The sequence below is a fragment of the Arachis ipaensis genome, chromosome B01 (assembly GCF_000816755.2).
Source record: "Arachis ipaensis cultivar K30076 chromosome B01, Araip1.1, whole genome shotgun sequence".
Lineage (NCBI taxonomy): Eukaryota > Viridiplantae > Streptophyta > Magnoliopsida > Fabales > Fabaceae > Arachis > Arachis ipaensis.
The window spans coordinates 105,039,234-105,059,854 of record NC_029785.2 but is presented as its reverse complement, the minus strand read 5'-3'; the positions used below and the strand labels follow the sequence as shown (position 1 = coordinate 105,059,854).

The following is a 20,621-nucleotide window of genomic DNA, read 5'->3' as shown; positions in this document are numbered from 1 at the left end:
CTCAGCTTCACTTGCAGAGAAAGTGTGCAGTAGGCATGGACTTTAGCTTAGGGCGTTAGTGGTGTTAACGTTAAGTGAAAATGTGGGGTCGAGAACGTTAGTGACAATCACCTTTTTCACTAACGTTCCTAACCCAAAATGGTCCACGTTAACTTCAACGTTAGTGGCACTAACGTGACCGCAAATGTTGCCTCTTGGCCCTTTGCAAACATTACTGGGGTTTACCTTTCCCAATAACGTTGAGAGTACCCCTTTCTCCCTACGTTAGAGTTCACGTTAGTATAGTTAACGTGACCTTTAACGTAGGCTTACCAAATCTTCGAGAGCGTTAGTGACACCTACCTTTTTTACTAACGCTCCAAAACGCCCCTTTTCCATGTTAGTGCTTCACGTTAATTACATTAATGTGGCCACTAACGTGGTGTTGATTGCCATCTCCAACGTTAGTGACAAAGGTGAGCGTCACTAACGTTGGCGATTCTTTGCTCCTTCCACGTTAGAGTTCATGTTAACTAAGTTAACGTGGCTCTTAACGTAGCCAATATGGGCTTAGTCCAACGTTAGTGACAAAGGTAAGTGTCACTAACATTGGCATTATCTTCCTCTTCCACGTTAGAGTTCACGTTAACTGAGTTAACGTGACTCTTAACGTGGCCAATTGCCCTTTTGGAGCGTTAGTGGCACTCACTTTTACCACTAACACTTGGAGCTTCCTTTTCCTCCACGTTAACTACCACGTTAATATAGTTAACATGGTAATTAACGTGGGCTATGATGGCTTCAAAGACGTTATTGGCGATCATTTTTCTCATTAACGTAGCAAGCTAGCTCCCATTCCACGTTAGTGGTCACGTTAGTTAGACTAACGTGGCTACTAACGTTGCTTTTCCTTGCTTTCTTTGTCCTGAAATCAAGCAAATAAAGTGCATCAAAGCTCTAATCCAAGTTATGAGTCATGCATCATCCAATTTGTCATTAAATTCATGCATAATTCTCATGAAATCATATAAAATTCACAATGTTTGCTTGATTCAAGATGTAAGTGAAATTCTACCCAAAACTTGCTTATTTCCTAAGAAAATGCATGAAACTACCCTAAAACAGTAAAGAAAAGGTCAGTGAAACTGGCCGAAATGCCCTGGCATCAAAACCTCTTTTAAATTGATAACGGGAAGTATTTAAACCTCGGGTCGTCTTCTCAAGGAATTGCAGGGAGGTGTTCTTATTATTGGTTATGAGTATTGTAAATTGGGGGTTTTTGAAATAAGGAGCAAGTAATTTAAATGACAAGAAAAGTAAATTAATAATAATAAAATCTCTTGGCAAGGTATTAGAATTTGGAATTTCTATCCTAGTTATCTTTATCAGGTGTGATGAGAATTGGATTTTAATCCCACTTAGTTAAGTCAAGTGGACTAATTAGCTTGATCCTCAAGTTCTAATCAATCCCCGTGGGAAGACTAGCTTTAGAGCGATCTAGATCAATTAGTAATCTGCCAATTTCAACCACTGCTGAGTTTGACAACTCAAGTATTACCAATTACTTAACTAAAGCCAAAAGGGAAGAGAATCTACTTGAATGAAAATAATTTGAATACATAAATTAAAGAGAACAATCGTAATTCTGAAATACCTCAAAATATATTAAATAGAACATTCAAATCTTAACATGGGAAGTTTCATAAGCTAAATTGGAACATTAACAAGTAAAAGCGTTGGAATAATTAAAAATAGAAGAGAAACATTAATTAAAGGAAAATATTGAACCTAGTATTGATGCAATAAAATTAAAAGAAATCCTAATCCTAAAACCTAAGAGAGAGGAGAGAGCCTCTCTCTCTAAAAACCTAAAATTGTGAATTATGAGCTTATGATTATGAATGAATGGATTCTCCCACTTTATAACCTCTAATATGTGTTTTCTGGGCCGAAAACTGGGTCGAAAACAGCCCAGAAATCGCTGGAGAAGAAATCTGCCACGCTGATTCTCGTCACTACGACGCATCCGCGTGGAGCGCGCGTTCGCGTCGTATAGAGTTAGGGCAGCTATGGCATATTATATATCAAATCGAAGCCCCGGACGTTAGCTTTCCCACGCAGCTGGAACCGCGTCGTTTGGACCTGTGTAGCTCAAGTTATGACCGTTTTAGTGCGAGAGGGTCAGGCTGACAGCTTTGCAGTTCCTTCAACTTCTTGTATTCCTTCCACTTTTGCATGCTTCCTTTCTATCCTCCAAGCCACTCCTGCCCTATAATCTCTGAAAACACTTAACACACATATTAAGGCATCTAATGATAATGAGAGAGGGTTAAACATATCAAAATTAAGACCGAAGAAGCATGTTTTCAATCATAGTATAAAATCAGGAAGGAAAACGTAAACTCATGCAAATCATTTGAATAAGTGTATGAAAGATTGATAAAATCCACTCAATCGAGTACAAGATAAACCATAAAACAGTGGTTTATCAACGGGTTGCTACAATTGATGAGATTCTTCAAACGGTTGTGCGGATGACTTGTTCGTTGCCCATCTCGAAGCTTTTCCTTTTCCTCCTTTCTTGGTGGCCAACCTAAAAGGAAAGAAAAAGAGAGAAAATTAAGCCTACAACAAAGAAAGCAAAGCAAGTAGAACATAGGCGGGGGCTAATACCAAATAAGAGTATGGTTCTCACTACATGTTAGCTATGCATGTAAGTGAGAAAGCAATATAAGCTAATGGCATATTAACTAATACTTGATGCAAGAGTAAAATCAAAGCATGAAGAGCATATTCAGCATCAAGATCAAATAAGAATTGACACAATAAAAATAGGCTATAAAAACAAAATGAAAATGCAAAGAACGGAAGTATCCGAATGCGATAAACAAAAGAAAATGGAAGATGAGGAAAAAAACTCTTTTTTTTTCACCGGCGCGGACGCGTCATGCACGCTTACGTGCCGATGTGTATTTCGGCCGAAGGGCGCTTACGCGCCAGGTGCGCGCACGCGTGGGTAGAGCAAAGTCTTAGTGAGAAGAGATAAAGTTTGGTCACTGATTATACCACACACATTCATAGATCAAAGTATTGGTAGGATTAAATGTCACAACATCCATCCAACCCCCAACCTAATCCAATGTGAGAGAGCATTTCTAGCATGATTTCCTCATTCCTCTTTCAAGGTTCAGAGGAAATCCAAGTATGAGCAATTTCTCTTCCGAGACAATTACCTAATTAGATGAAGATCGAAAGCTCTCTAGTAAAATCAAGAGAAAAGAAAGAAGAAGAAGAATAAGAACTACAATTGATCCATTGAATCACAATAGAGCTCTCTAACCCAATGAAAAGAGTTAGTTGATCATTGCTCTACCAAAATAGAAATGAAATAAAGTGCAGAAAAATAAAGATGAAGATTAAAACTGAAATTGAAACTTCAAAATTCATAAATGAAAAGTACAAAGAAAAGAAAGAGAAAGAAAAGTGTGTGAGGGGAGGGAGTCCGAAGACCCCTTTTCAATCCCCCATTCTAGAATGTATTGAATGTAAAAAATAAGGCCTTTATATAGGCTCTCCTAAATTACAAAATGAAATGAAATTAAAAGCAAATTACAATTAAATGAAAATTTCTATTCTAGATGCTTCTTGTGGCCTTGATTGGTTAACACTTGTGGGCTTGCTTTTTTGAGGTTGGGTGGTCCTTGTAAGTGAATCAAGTTGAGGTTCAGGTGCTAATGTCGGTGCTAACGTTAGCCACACTAACGCTACAAGTGTGGCGTTAGTGCTGAAGTTAGTGTGGCTAACGTCACACTTGCTTCCCAGATGGTGTTTTTGGGGATTAAAAGATGCCTCTAGTTTGCGCTCCAATTTCATGCCCACTATAGAGTATTATATATCGTTGGAAAGCTTTGAATGTCAGCTTTCTAACACAACTGGAATCACCTCAATTGGACCTCTGTAACTTAAGTTATGCTCCTTTGAAGTGGACAAGGTCGCTGGCATAGTCGCTAGCGTTACTGGAAAAAGCGAGTCACAATAACGTTAGCGATCAGGGGCTTAATATTGCCAGGTTCTGGAGCTCAAACTTAATGTCCACCCCATACTATTATATATTATTGGAAAGCCCTGGATGTCTACTTTGCAACCCTATTGAAAGCGCATCATTTGGAGCTCTACAGCTCGAGTTACACTTCTTGGAAGGTGAAGAGGTCAGCTGGCCTTACTACAGGTTGATACCACGTTCATCTTTGCACTTTCGGGGCAGGTTTTCTCCCTCAAATTCAGTATCCACCATGTAATGCCATATATGCTTGGAAATATCTGGAATCCTACTTTTCAATGCCATTGGAATCACCTCATTTGGAGCTTTGTGGCTCAAGTTATTCTTGTTTGAAGAAGGCATGGTTAGGCTGCCAGGTGAGACTTTTGTCCACGTTAATGTCCACGTGGGTCGTCCTTTGCTTCGTAAACGTTAGTGGAACTCACTTTTTCCACTAACGTTGGCGCTTCCCTTTCCTTCTGTAACGTCTCGTCCAGTAAAATACCTTGCTTAAGTCAGGGTATTTCTACTAGAAAGAACATTACGTAACCTTTTCTAGTATTAACTACTTAATTATCAAGCCTTTGTATCGAGTTCGTGTTTCAGTTTTAAGAAATTGCCAGAAAATTTTGTTTTTATTCATTAAAGACCTGTATCAAGGATAAACATTGCAAATAATAATAACAATCACAGAAGTATTATTATTAGTAATTCTTATACATAGGAAGTCATATAAACCCAAATACAATACCTACCCCTCTGATAAAATATAACTTCAAAGGACAAGAGCGAGGGAACTCTATGAAAGTAATTAAAACCATAAAGAAAGCCTACTGATCGCTCGCAGCTTCAAATTGCGTCTTCAAACCTGTCGCTAAAAGGGTGGAAAATTTGGGGGTGAGAACCAAACCACATGTTCTCAGTAGAGGTCGAGAATGCCGTGAAAGTAAAGAATAAAGCGCAAATAGTTAACTGCATTCATAGACATCTAAAAAGAAACTAACTTTCTTTAAAAGCATTAGTTAATTACTCAATATCCTAAATCCATATTTTTCTTCTAAAAATTTTAAAAGTTTCCTAGACTGTATGAATAACCAACCTGTCCCAGTCATAGGTTCATTAAGTCTATGCTGAACCAGTTTGATTTTTCATACCTTACTAGACCATAACATAAAAGAAGTTACCTACGCGGTATAAATGATCATCCTGCTCCAAGCATAGGTTCATTAAGTCTATGCTGAATCAGTCAGATACTTTATACAAAACTAGACTTCAAATGTACCAGTCACGGCCTTAGGCCCAAACAACTCAATCAACACCCAATTCACCACAATCCAGCCAATCAGTTACAAACACAAGTAATGAGGTTCACACACAATCAAGAGCAATTACATCAAGTATAGCAACTGGCAGTTAAACAGAATTATTCACTTAGGCAAACCAATTACAATATACACACCCAAACAATGTCACATAGATGCATATGATACATGCCTGTCCTACTAGCCATGAGCTCACACGTCGGTTATGTTGCCAGACCCGACTCAGATAAGCGGGATTAGACCACCATCCTTATCCGTAGGTTCCATAGACAAGCGGGAATTAAACCACCATCCTTGCCCGGAACACGCAAGCGGGATTAAACCACCATCCTTGCCTCCACAGTAAGCGGGATTAAACCACCATCCTTACTGGGTACATAAAACAATATGCAAGCGGGATCACACCACCGTCCTTGCTGAACAATTTATCAATACGTGAGCAGGATAAAACCACCGTCCTCACTGCAGGCGGGTCAAAACCACCATCCCTGCACAATGGTTTACGCACTGAGCAAGCGGGACTAGACCCACGCCCTTGCCAACAATCTCATAAATCAAATATTCTTTTCTTAAAAGAATCATTGAAGTTATTATTATTAAATAAGCCTTGAATATTTATTTTGATTAAGTCCTTATATTTTTTATAAAAATTTAGACATAATCTCCTTTAAAAATAGGACTTATCCACCCTTACGGGTTCCTTCTTTCTCAACAATTCATCAGCCTCTTTCAGCATTTGCCACAGCAATATATTCTCAAAAACATTTGATAATAGAAAATCTATTTCTTAAATTCCATATCCAAAATAATTACCAACACAACTTGGCAGCCTGATTTCCATTTTGTTTTTAAAATATCAAATGAATTTGGAATTGTGAAAACTTTATATCCATGCGACCATCTCGGATTAAGCTTTCTATTAAATTAAAAATCATAATTTTTCGCCGACTATAGCTTCGGGAATATAAGTAAAACCGTGACTGTTCTGCAGTGTTTTAAAACCAGAAGACAGCAGCACCATACAACATTTGAAATTTCATATAAAATCCAAATTAAATCCAACTACCTTCAAAATTAATGTGGTTAAACATAACTCATCCAAATTTCTTTCTCAATTGGTTCCAGGGTCATACCATTTTTAATGAAGGAGTTACGTAGCTTGGAAGTTAGGTAATTTTCTGCAGAATTCTGTTTTACAAATCATTGAACACAACCTCTTCCAAGTCCCATAACTCACTTATTAAAACATGGAAAATCCTGAAATTAAAATCACATATACTAAACATACTTAATTTTCACCTCCAATTGGTTTCATCTCAATATCTATCCAGGATCAAAAGTTATAAACTTCCAAATTTACTAATTTACGAAAACAGAATCTGGCTTTTTCTGCATAATGCATCATCCTTCAAAAATTCATATCTTTAAAAATACAAGTCCAATTGTTCTAAAATTTTACGACATTAAAATAATAGGAATAAAGTTTTATTTAAAATTAGTTCCATTTCAAAATTCAAACTTCAGAATTTCCAATAGAGGAATCAAGTTGCTGCTGCGTTAAACGTTCTGCAGAAAAACCAGTTTTGACATCCATGATTCGAAAATTCACCATAAATCATAAACTTAGTGAAAAAGTCTCAAATTCTGCAGTCCAGTTCCCTATATCCCCAAGCTCAATCCGGACTTGGTCCCACACAATTCTGATAATCACAGAAATAGTTATAGTTTTTCAAAGTTTCCGGCTTCCTTTAAATATATGCAGAAAATCAAGTTTTACATTTTAACTTTGAAAAATCATAACTAGTTCTATAATTAATTCAAACTTCTCAAAATTGAGTCCCAACAACAACTTTTATTATACTTTACTCAGCCTTTGCTCTTATATCATTTCGATTATCGTTGAATAACTGATTCACTTACAAAGTCACATTTTAATTTCAAAAATCAGTTTTTCAGCAATCTATTTAGTATTCAAAATCCAACCCTTCAAAACCCCTCAAAATCAATTCCAAATCAACCACCAACCAAGTTCATTAACATTACAATATACCAAATAACAACTCAACGGCGACAAATCCAACATAACCCATTAAAATTTGGAAATTCTCAGCAATTAGTCATCAAACAATTCCCAATCCACATAATCAATCAATATCACAAATCAACAATTTCAAATCACAATCTCAACCATTCCAATCACAATTTCAGCCACAAATCAATAATTACATAATCAATCAATTACTCACAGCTATTAATCCTATTTGCAGTTATTCAATAAACCTTGTAGGCACTCTTAAATTGAAATCGTTTTAAACCTCCTATCTCGATGTCGCAATTGCAGAATTTGAACACAACTGCCCCCGTTTCGTTTCTAATTTACAGTAGTGACAACAATCCTAATGCAATCAAGGACACCGCGTCAACTGGAACAGCAACGGCTTTAATTTCGTGGCAATGATAATGGTTGCAGCAGAACAAGAATTTGAATCTAATGTAGTCAAGGGCAGAAAACAGCCCTGGGAATTGACAACAAAGTAAAAACTAAAATTGAATTAAAACAAGAATATAACAACTATAGCAGTGCCAAAACAGAGCGTGCAAATGGACAAGTCCCAAAGAAAAGATTAGACCAGTACCAAGATAATAGAATCAGAACCAGCAATAGCCCAGCGTTGGCTTCCGGCAGCGGCAACACCTTCGCCAGTGGCTCCAATTGGGACAAACTCCAGCAAACATCATATAACCAAGGACATCAGAGGCAGATACAGGGTATTTACAGAGCAATAAAGGTTCAGAGATGGTGGTTTTTATGGCTAGGGTTTAACTGACTCACCATTAATCATGGCGGCAACCAGAGATTCCGGCGGCAGCAGCGGTAGTGAAGAGACGTGGCGTTGATGACAGAAGACTTCTCCTTCCTCCTCTGTTCACGATACACGATGGTGGCAGAGTATCCCGTCACGGTCTCCCCCTCTCGCTCTCCTCTGGCGCGCTTGCCTCTTCCTCCGCGAACGGCGACAGTGAGACGGCCAGGGTGCGACGGTGCAGACGATGCGTGCTCGCAGCAGCGGTTCCCCCTACGGCCAGCCCGCGACGACTCTCCCTCTTCCTTCTCGCGCGATCCTCCTTCCTCTCTTCTTACTCCGTTCCGTCACTCTCTCCCCCTGTTCTCCGTTTCCCCCCTCAAGCTCCCCCTGTTCCCTTTCTTTCCTTTCTGTGTATGTGCTTATTTGTGAAATTATGGTATCAATTAGGAATTTAGTGAAATTAGGATTTTATAAAGAAATAAGGATAGATATAAATAGATATTTTGATAAAATTGAAGAGTAGAGTAATTTTAAAACCAAATATACTCTCTTAAAAATATTTAAGAACATTATTTATTAACATATTGCTAAGTTGAATTGATTATTTCTAATTTAAATTATAAAATAAGCATATTAATCACATTTTATAAAATACGGTTAAACTCAATATCAATTACCTATATTAAATTATATAACCTTTTATTATTTATCTATCATAACTCTAATTTCAATTTGTATAAAATAATTAGTTATAGTAAAGATTGTACATAAACCTTAATTAACTTAAACCCAATGTATTTATAAAAATCAATTTAATCATTTCCTAGTAAATTAATCTCTAAGAGCTCAAACTAATAAAATAAACCATAATTTATTCATAATAAAACTTACTTAAATTAAATTATATAATACTTCCATTACTAAATTTTATTTTCAAAGCATATGAAATAACTAATTATGAAAATTACATAAGAATATTATTTAACTTAAACTCCAAATATTAATAAAACTAATTTAGTTACTCTTAATTAATTAATTTATAAAATAAAATATCAAATTAATAAATTAAATCGTAACTTTTTCAGGATAAAAGTTACTTAAATTAAATTATACAATTCTTTTTTTATTTTTCAATTACTAAAATTATACAAAATATTCCATTATAATTAGATTACTTAAAAATTTTAATTGATTCGAAATAAAACTATCTCCGAATCTATTTAATTAGTTCTAATAAAATAATTTCTAAAATTATAAAGTTTAAACTTAATAAGATAAAATCACAATTTATTTATATATTTAGATTTTCAAAAATGTGGGATGTTACACCTTCCACATTAGTTCCCACGTTAATGTAACTAACGTGGAAGCTAACGTGGGTCTTCTTTTGCTTCGCTAGCGTTATTGGCACTCACTTTTGCCAATAACGCTGCTCCTTCTTCAAAGTTAATGCCATTAACTTTCTCACTAACGTTGGGGCTTCTCTTTTCTTCCACGTTAGTGCCCACGTTAGTGGAGCTAATGGGGTCGCTAACGTGGGTCTTCTTGCCCTTCGTTAACGTTAGTGGCGTTAACGTTCTCACTAACTTTCCAAGCTTTCCTTCCTTCCACTTTAATGGCCACGTTAATGGCACTAACGTAGCCACTAACATGGCTCTTCTCTGCTTCTTGATACCTGAAATCAATCAAACAAAGTACATCAAAGTCTTGCTCTTAATCATGAGATCATGCATCATCCATTTTATCATTTAATTCATGCATAATTCTCATGAAATCATTCAAAATTCACAATGTTTGCTTGAATCATGGTATGAATGCATTTTCAACCAAATAGTTGCTTATTTCCTAGGAAAATGCATGAAACCAACCTAAAGTATACAAAAAATGGCTAGTAAAACTAGCCAAGATGCCCTGACATCACAACACCAAACTTAAATCTTGCTTGTCCCCAAGCAAGAAAAGAACTATGTACAAAGAATTCTCTTAATTGGAATGCATTAAAGAATTGCTGATGATGCCTTAGTGGGTGAAGTGAATAAGTGACAGTGGGGTTAACTCTAATTTGTATGCTTATGCAAGGATTCCAGTGCTCATTAGTCCTTACATTTTCGAGGTCTTAGATTTTAGGACTTTCATTCAAATGATATTATGGAATCCTCTTTATAGATTGTCACCTTTGAAGCAGCACTTATTTTCTAGCATTTTTCTTTTCTTTTTGTATCTTGGCCTCGACTCTAGGTATCATGTCTCAAAGCGGCTTTTTAAGATAAGCTTTCAATCAATACTCCCAAACCAGTTGGTCTAAGGTATTAGGTGTTGAAGCACCTCTTAGGATATACTTGCTCAAGCCTCTTTCTTTGACACAAATCCACCACAAGCATTTAACTAGGACAATAACTCTTTGAGTTCTTGTTTCTTTCTTTTTCTTCCTAGTAATTGATGCTCAGAGCCTTAGGCTTGTTCTTTGTTTTTCTTTTTCTTTTGTTTTCTTTTGTTACTGCTTCTTGGATCAATAGATGTTTGAAAAATTCCATAATACTTCTCTAAACTTCATTTCCTGTCTATGATCTCCCATGCAAGTTTTCACAAACATGCAACCTCAATACACAATCATACAATCAGAACCTCCACTCCTCTTAATCTTTTGCTTGCCCCAAGATTTATAAAATTCTTCAACATTTTCCTTTCAAAAGAATGATTTCATTGTTGCATTCTTAAAGATATTGGGTGCAAGTAAAATTCAAGATGATAATCATGATATCATAGCAACATGATACAAATCAAATATCAAATTATGCTTATTCACAAGGAGTAATCACACATGCATACAAAGGAAATAGAAGACAATCATGCAATTTAAAGTGCTGGAAATAAGTAAGAGGAAAAATGAACTTTACCACCTTGTAGTTCATCTTCATTGTTGTTGCCCTTTTCCTCTTATTTTTCCCCTTCCCACACCAAACTTAGAACGATTGCTTATCCTCAAGCAACAAGTAAAACAGTGGTGATGGGGTTTATGATGTATCATGAATGTCTTAGAATAAAGTGTGAGTATGCATGTGTTTCAGTAAGCAAGATTAAGGATCACAATAAAGGCACCAGAACTAAAAACAGAATCATTATGATGGCATTAATAAGTGGTGTTGGCATGGTACTTTGCATGAAAGTTAAGTGGCAACACCAAACTTAGTGTGACACTGTCATTTTAGAATGATGCAAATACCTAGTGAAGATTGAAAATCATTTTGTTGCATGGCAACACCAAACTTAGAATGCAATCATATGTCAAATTATTGAAAATAAACTAAACAAGGAAAGAAAATGTTACCGACGGTTGGGTTGCCTCCCAACAAGCGCTCTTTTAACGTCATTAGCTTGACATATTGTTCATGAATTTCTTCCTCTTCTTCCAGTTTGTTAAGAGGAATGACCTCAAGAGGAAAGAGGAGCCAGTTAATGCCCCTTGTTTTGAGTGTCTTTCCCCAGCAAGCTTTCTTTTGTTGTTAGCTTGAGTAAACTTGCTTGTTGGGGTAGGGGTGGGATGGCTTTTGGTTGACCCTTTCATTTTCATGGATATTGTCCTTCTTTTCTTGGTCACCATCCTCTTTTTAGTGCTCATGTTGATTACCTTCACCACCTTGATTTCAGTACTTGGGTGTTGTATGATGGTTGGAGCATCCTCTTCATCAAGAGCTTCTTGAATTGGTGGTTCAATGAACTCACCCTTTGTGCAACTCTCTGTTTCATTGGAGTAGTGTGGACTCCCTTGATTGACTTCCTCCCTTTCTTCTACATGATGTTGCATTGAGTCTTTTGGGAGTGAGTTTGCATGTTCCTTTGTCACCCCTAGTAACCTCTGCGGGTCTAGAGCTTTGGGCTTATATACTCTCACAACCTCCTCCTTCTTCATATGAATCTCACTTGGTATGGCTGCCTCTATTCTTGTTCTTCTGATTCCTCCCTTGTTCTTGACCTTTGAATAAACTCCTCTATTTCTGGAGAGAGTGAAGTGGTCTCTCTTTGTAATCTCAGCTCTTTAATGAATTGTTCTTCATAATAGAGTTGTGCATTCTGTCTCAATTTTTCTTCATGGTCTCTTTTTGATATTTTCTCCTCTTCATTTGTCTTTATCATTTCTTCAAGGAGGAGTTCTATCCTAGCGAGTCTCTCTTCTTCTCTACTTTTTTTGAGTTCTTCAATGATGAGTTCCATCCTAGCAAGTCTATCTAAAGGAGGTTAGGTAGGTTGTAATGGTTGCTCGGGGTTGGATTGTGAATGGAATTGGTTGTTTTGTGGTTGTGTGTTCTGAAAGTGGTATGACTCTTGTGGGTAGTGGATTGAGTTTTGTGGATGGTGAAATGAATTGTATGGATATGGGACAGAATTTTGTGCTGAGGTATACTCAAGTGATGAAGAATTTAGGCATGTAAAACTTGGAGGTGAGGTTGGATAATTGAGAGGTGATGGCTCTTGATGAATGGGGTATGAATGAGTGAAATATCTTTGATTTTGATCTTCCCAGCCACAACTTGAGTAGTGATCAATTTCACCAAAATATGGACCATTTTGTGGCTCTGGAGAGTACCCCATTTCATGTTCTTGATACTTCCACCCACCATGAGCATAGTAAAGTGGATCATTCTGTGGTGGTGGAGAGTTTCCCATGAAATTTGTTTGACTACAATATGATGGATGCTCCTTTCTTTCCTGCAAAAAGCTCTGTCTCAAACAATAATCACCAAAAGAAATTGGAATCTCCATTGTAATAAATGAGGGATTCTTAGTGAGGCAATATCACAAACATTTAGTTAGCAAAAGAAAATAAAGAAACAAAGAAAACAAAGACAAAAGAAAAGTGTCTAATCTAGTAAATCAATCAACTGGTAGTTTGTTAATCACAATTAATCCCCGGCAACGGCGCCATAAACTTGATGCACGGAAACTTGTCTCTCAACAAATTTCCCTTCGACAAGTATACCGAATTGTCGTCAAGTAATAACTCACAAAAGAGTAAGGTTGAATCCCACAGAGATTAACGGATTAAGCAATCAATAGTTGATTGATTATCCTAGTTAGACGGCTCAGATTTGAATGATGAGCAATAGGAAAAGTAAATAGCATAAAAGTAAAGAAAGCAATAAAGTGCAGAAAAGTAAAATGGCAAGAAAAGTAAATGTAAGAACTAAAAATAATATGAACATTGGGATCAAGAGATATTGAAATCCTCCGGATCAAGTTCATTCTCATCTCTTCCTTAATCAATGCATTCATTGATCTCCTTGGCAATCTTAAGTGATTGGATCCAAATTCCTTGGCAATCCAATCTCTCTAAGCTTGAACAATTTTCCAATTCCTTGATTTAATTGCTCATGGGAAGAGATGAAGTTTGGTCACTGATTATACCACACACATTCATAGATCAAAGTATTGGTAGGATTAAATCTCACAATATCCATCTAACCCCCAACCTAATCCAATGTGAGAGAGCATTTCTAGCATGATTTCCTCATTCCTCCTCCAAGGTTCAGAGGAAATCCAAGTATGAGCAATTTCTCTTCCGAGACAATTACACAATTAGATGAAGATCGAAAGCTCTCAAGTAAAATCAAGAGAAAAGAATGAAGAAGAAGAATAAGAACTACAATTGATCCATTGAATCACAATAGAGCTCTCTAACCCAATGAAAAGAGTTAGTTGATCATTGCTCTATCAAAATAGAAATGAAATAAAGTGCAGAAAAATAAAGATGAAGATTAAAACTGAAATTGAAACTTCAAAATTCATAAATGAAAAGTACAAAGAAAAGAAAGAGAAAGAAAAGTGTGTGAGGGGAGGGAGTCCGAAGACCCCTCTTCAATCCCCCATTCTAGAATGTATTGAATGTAAAAACTAAGGCCTTTATATAGGCTCTCCTAAATTACAAAATGAAATGAAATTAAAAGCAAATTACAATTAAATGAAAATTTCTATTCTAGATGCTTCTTGTGGCCTTGATTGGTTAACACTTGGGGGCTTGCTTTCATGAGGTTGGGTGGTCCTTGTAAGTGAATCAAGTTGAGATTCAGGTGCTAATGTCGGTGCTAACGTTAGCCACATTAACGCTACAAGTGTGGCGTTATTGCTGAAGTTAGTGTGGCTAACGTCACACTTGCTTCCCAGTTGGTGTTTTTGGGGCTTAAAAGATGCCTCTAGTTTGCGCTCCAATTTCATGCCCACTATAGAGTATTATATATCATTGAAAAGCTCCGAATGTCAGCTTTCTAACACAACTAGAATCACCTCAATTGAACCTCTGTAACTTAAGTTATGCTCCTTTGAAGTGGACAAGGTCGCTGGCATAGTCGCTAGCGTTACTGGAAAAAGCGAGTCACAATAACGTTAGCGATCAGGGGCTTAATATTGCCAGTTCTGGAGCTCAAACTTAATGTCCACCCCATACTACTATTAATTGTTGGAAAGCTCTGGATGTCTACTTTTCAACGCCTTTGAAAGGGCATCATTTGGAGCTCTACAGCTCGAGTTATACTTCTTGGAAGGTGAAGAGGTCAGCTGGCCTTACTACAGGTTGATACCATGTTCATCTTTGCACTTTCGAGGCAGGTTTTCTCCCTCAAATTTAGTGTCCACTATGTAGTGCCATATATGCTTGGAAAGATCTGGAATCCTACTTTCTAATGCCATTAGAATCACCTCATTTGGAGCTTTGTGGCTCAAGTTATTCTTGTTTGAAGAAGGCATGGTCAGGCTGCCAGGTGAGACTTTGGCCCACGTTAATGGCCACGTTAGTGGTCTTCCTTTGCTTCGCAAACGTTAGTGGCACTCACTTTTTCCACTAAGGTTGGCACTTCCCTTTCCTTCCACGTTAGTTCCCACGTTAATGTAACTAACGTGGAAGCTAACGTGGGTCTTCTTTTGCTTCGCTAGCGTTATTGGCACTCACTTTTGCTAATAACGCTGCTCCTTCTTCAAAGTTAATGCCATTAACTTTCTCATTAACGTTGCGGCTTCTCTTTTCTTCCACGTTAGTGCCCACGTTAGTGGAGCTAACGGGGTCGCTAACGTGGGTCTTCATGCCCTTCGCTAACGTTAATGGCGTTAACGTTCTCACTAACTTTCCAAGCTTTCCTTCCTTCCACTTTAATGGCCACGTTAGTGGCACTAACGTAGCCACTAACGTGACTCTTCTCTGCTTCTTGTTACCTGAAATCAATAAAAAAAAGTACATCAAAGTCTTGCTCTTAATCATGAGATCATGCATCATCCATTTTATCATTCAATTCATGCATAATTCTCATGAAATCATTCAAAATTCACAATGTTTGCTTGAATCATGGTATGAATGCATTTTCAACCAAATAGTTGCTTATTTCCTAAGAAAATGCATGAAACCAACCTAAAGCATACAAAAATTGGACTTTTGTGTGGTCTAGAATTCACAATTGAAATATCGTTACAAGTATAGTTTCTAAACCAACAATAATTCTTTCATACAAAAATTTGTTTGTCACAAGTAACAAACCCCTAAATTTATAAACCGAAGTATTGAACCTCGGGTTGTTCTCCCTAGGAATTGCAAACAAATGTTATTGTTATTGGTTATGAGGTATTGTTTGGGGTTTTTAGAATAATAGGCAAGAAATATAAATGGCAAAGGAAATAAACTAACAACTAACAAAGCTCTTGGCAAGGTATGAGAACTAGAAGTCCTATCCTAGTCATCCTCCTCAATTGTGACCACAAATTATCCATTGCTACCACTTTGTTAACCTCTAATCATGGAGGAAAGTCAAGTGGATGAATCAACTTGATTCCACAAGTCCTAGCCAACTCCCAAGGGAAAGACTAGCTTTAGTGGTATCCAAATCAATTAGCAACTTCTAATTATCAATCAACAAAGGAATTAGATAACTCAAGCGTCACTAATTACTCTACCAAAGCCAAGAGGAGAAAGTTCTATACTAAAGTCCAACCAAGCATTTCATCAAACACTTGGAAGGCACAAAAGAAAAGCATAGTAAAATTGCAAGGAAAGTAAGTCTACACTACTCAATTGCAAAGAATTAAACAACAACAAATCAAATGAACAATAAAGGAACATGAAAACATAAATTGCATTAAAGAGAAATAGAAGAACAAAAGTGCATCAACATAAAAGTAGAGAATCACAAGAATGAAATACAAAATTAGAGAGAGGAGAAGAAGAGAAACAAGAATTGATAAAGGAAAAGTGAATCAAAACATGAATTAAACCTAGATCTAAAGAATTCTAATCTAGATCTAAAACCTAATCCTAATTCTAGAGAGAAGTAAGAGCTTCTCTCTCTAAAATTACTCTAAACTAAACTAATGATCAAAAGTATGTAAAGTATCTAAAGTATATTGATTCCCCTTCAATCCCTGGCTTAAATAGCATCATAAATGAGTTGGATTGGACCCACAAGGCTTTAGAATTCGCTGGCCACGTATTGCTTTAAGTGGATCATATGGCAGCAACGACGCGTGCGCGTACAGTGCACGTACGTGTCACTATTCGTGTAGCAACTATGGAAAATCTTATATCCTTTCGAAACCCCGGATGTTAGCTTTCCAACGCAACTGAAACCGCATCATTTGGACCTCTGTAGCTCAAGTTTTGGTCGTTTAAGTGAAAAGAGGTCGCCTTGATAGCTTTTGCGATTACTTCATTTCTTCATGAGTTCTCCATTTTTACATACTTTTCATTCATTCCCTTGATCCAATCTTTGCCTCCTAAATCTGAAATCACTTAACAAACATATCAAGGCATCTAATGGAATCAAAGGTAAGTTAAGATTAAACAATTAAGGACTTAAAAAGCAAGTTTTCACTCTTAAGCACAATTAAAGGAGAATTTACAAAACCATGCTATTTCATTGGATAAATGGGAGAAAGGTTGATGAAACCCTCTAAATTCAACACAAGATAAACTCTAAATATGGGGTTTATCACGTATGCATCAGGTACGTGCACCCGTCGCTGTGAGAATCTCCAGATCACGCGCACGCGTGAGCTATGCGTGCGCATCGCTCCTCGCTGATTGTCTCCTTTATTTCTTGTGCTCCTTCCATTTTTTGCAAGCTTCCTCTCCCTCTTCTAAGCCATTCCTATCCTGTAAGACCTGAAATACTGAACACATGGATCATGGCATCGAATGGTAGAAAGGGGATTTAAAATACACAAATTAATGGCTTTAGGAAGCAAGTTTTCAACCATGGAACAAAACTAGGAAGGGATTGTAAAATCATACAAATCATATGAATAAGTGAGCAAAGGATTGATAAAAATCACTCAATTGAACACAAGATAAATCATAAAATAGTGGTTTATCAACCTCCCCACACTTAAATATTAGCATGTCCTCATGCTTAGCTCATGGAGATCAAAAGACTAAATAAGGGAAAGTAAGACTCATGAAATGCAACCTATGAATGCAACTATATACTAAGATGTTTCTGTCTACTTGGTTAAAAGTAAATAAGTTCTCCAAGACAAACATAAATCAAATTCCACTAATTCAAATCATACAGTAAAGACAAGTAAGCTTGTAAGAAGGTGGCTCATGAAAGCAGGGAACATAGAATCAAGCATTGAACCCTCACTGATCGTGTATATGCACTCTAATCACTCAAGTGTATAGGGTAATCACTCTACTCTTCTCCAGTCATGCTTTTCTAAACTTTGTTCTTCACCTAACCAATCAACAAATATTTAATGTACCAATGCAAACATCATGAGGTCTTTTCAAGGTAGTAATGGGGCCAAGGTAAGGGTGAGGATATATGTATGGCTAAGTGAGCTATAAATTGAATCATAGACTAACCTAAGCTCTCACCTATACACACACACACTCTATATAATTCTAAATCATGCCTAGCTACCTCAAAGTTCCCACTTTTGTATAATTCACATACTCATGCATCAACTTTTCTTTTAATTTGTATCACATATGCATTGATCTTTTATTAATTTAGCATTTGGGGTAATTTTGTCTCCTCATTTATTTATTTATTTATTAAATTTTTTTTTGAGATAAAAATAAACATAACATATCAATGCACATGAATTTTTTTTTCCGGTCTCACATGAGTAGGTACCCAAATTCCTAATATTTTATCAAAGTAGAAATGCAACACATTCCCTATTAACCCATGTTCCCACAGTTTCCCCACATTAGTTGATACACAATCTCTATCTTAAGCTAACCAAAGATTCAATTGGGTATTTAATTGTTTTTCTGCTTAAGGCTAGTGATGTGGTAAAATACAAAACAAATGGGGATTAAAAGGCTCAAGGTGGTTAACAAAGGTGATTGAAAGGGTAGGCTCTTTGGGATAAGTGAACTAGTAACAAATGATGGCCTCAATCATATGCATGCATATAAACACATTAAACATTGGACATGTAGAGTAGAACAAAATAAAGATTACAATTATAGAGAAGAAAACACACAAGAATAAAATGTTATGGTTAAATAATGTAACCATGCAATTAAGCTCAATTCTCACATGTTGTGTGTTCTTAGCTACAATTCATGTTCCAAATTACAATTTTCAAACAAGTTTTAACTCAAAAGTTTTAATTTAAATTAGTGAAATTTTCAAAATAGAGTCTTGAAAAGAAACTTATTATTTTTCAACCAAATAGAACATGCATGCAAACACCTATTACTATGCAATTTATCCTATCTTAACAAAAGAAAAATAACCTATTGGTGTTAAGAAAGAGCAATTACCTCCGGAATTCAGGTACTGACCGACCTCCCCATACTTAAAGCTTGGCACCGTCCTCGGTGCCATCAGTCAGGAACAAAGGGGGGCTGGTAGCAGCATCTCCACAATTGGAATTGTCATGGCTCCTTGTGCTAGTGGATGAAGTGGAGTCTGGAGTATCTGGGTCTTCTTCAGGTGGGTGGTTGCCAATAATCAGCTCCTTGAGGTATGTAAATCGGCGTTTGTTACGGTGCTCCCTTTGCTTTGCCTGCCGGTCAAGCCGGTCCAACCTCTGAAGTATCTGAAGGAGCAGTTGATTTGTTGAAGGTGCTTGTAATGTGGAAGGTGTCTTGGTAAGTTGAGAGGCTGGTCTGTAAGGATACACCAGAGGAGAACAGCCATATCTGCAGTGAAGGAGGACTCGTGAGTGCTCGAAAAGACATAATGGGACATAATTTGTGCCCATACTCGAGCCTCCAAGGTGAGTGCTGAAGCCAATATGCCCTTAGGTTGTGATCGATGGTATCCATAGATCCATCTGCTGCCAGGTTGTGCTATAACTCTGAGGATAGTGTCCCAGTCAAATTGGTATGTCTGGCTTCTTGGAATGCGTCCAATCCTACTGGAGCAGAGGGAAGATCTAAAGCTCTCTGAATGGCCCCTTCGGATATAGGGACTTGTTTCTCATGGACATAGACAGTCTGCAGGGCTGGCGTGTGAAAATTGGAGTAGAATTCAACTACCCATGAGAGATTAACCTGCCGTGGCTGTCTCCATAAGAATCCCCATTGTCTGCGCTCAATCCGGGGATCTACAAAATCAACAATGTGGGTCGGAAGGATGAGTAGGTGCTCATTGTTATAGTTCCGCTTAGCCAGGATGGGGAACATCTGCTCATAGTAGCGGTTAGTGAACCACGCAGTGTCCCTTGCTGGAAAGGCTTTCTCTGTTTCATTGACCTTAATGATCCTCTTGACCCTCTTTGTTGTCGGTTTGACTGCTGTTGAGGATGGTTCTGCAGCTAGCGCTCTTTTTGTTCCCCTCCTTGCCAGTGGTTTGGGAGTAGCTTTCTCTTTACCCTTGTTGGTGGCCATCCCGAAAAGGGGAAAAAGAAAGTAACATGTAAAGCCAAGGGTTGAAGCAAGGAGGAGGACAGTACAAGTGATAATCAATGCCAAGGTAATGAAAGATGTCGTTAACACATGGTCACGACTACATGTGATCAGTTCATCAATGGAAATATAGCAAATGCATATTATGGCAAGTAGATGCAAGATGTTTATTAGCATGCCGGCAAAGGCATGAGTAGCATGGATCAAGCATCAATAACTTAAATGTATTATCACTCGTAACAAACTAACAGTCACATTTGTATTGACAATTATATTCAATTAATAAAATATTTAAGGATTTTTGTGAAAAACAGGCATTAGAGTAGAAGGATAGAATAATTAAAAATGCACAATGCCATACGGGCTTTTTCACAAACACTTAGCGTGCATGGTAAAGATGTTATTGAAAGCATTAAATTTGAACATGCAAGCAACCCAAAAAATTAATATTAATTGTTAATTAATCCCTTAATATATCCACAAGCAAAATATAGAAGAAAACAATCACCTAATTAAATTTCTAACACCAATTAAAAGGATGTAAAAAGCAAAAAGAAAGACAAAAAAAAGATAGATAATGAAATTAAAAAGAAAAAGAAGAAGGGAATATAAATTAAAGTAATAATGGAAGAGTA

At 36.9% G+C, this 20,621-nt stretch overlaps 2 long non-coding RNA genes across 2 annotated transcripts; one reads left to right on the top strand and one right to left on the bottom strand.

Annotated features, from left to right (window-relative positions):
* Positions 7,130 to 8,084, bottom strand: LOC110271774. The gene is made up of 2 exons (XR_002362412.1): positions 7,977 to 8,084; positions 7,130 to 7,856 (listed from the first exon to the last, which is right to left on the bottom strand). It is a non-coding gene; the product is annotated as an uncharacterized LOC110271774 (long non-coding RNA).
* LOC110271775 lies at positions 8,206 to 20,114 on the top strand. Its single transcript, XR_002362413.1, has 3 exons — positions 8,206 to 8,290; positions 12,149 to 12,151; positions 20,101 to 20,114. It is a non-coding gene; the product is annotated as an uncharacterized LOC110271775 (long non-coding RNA).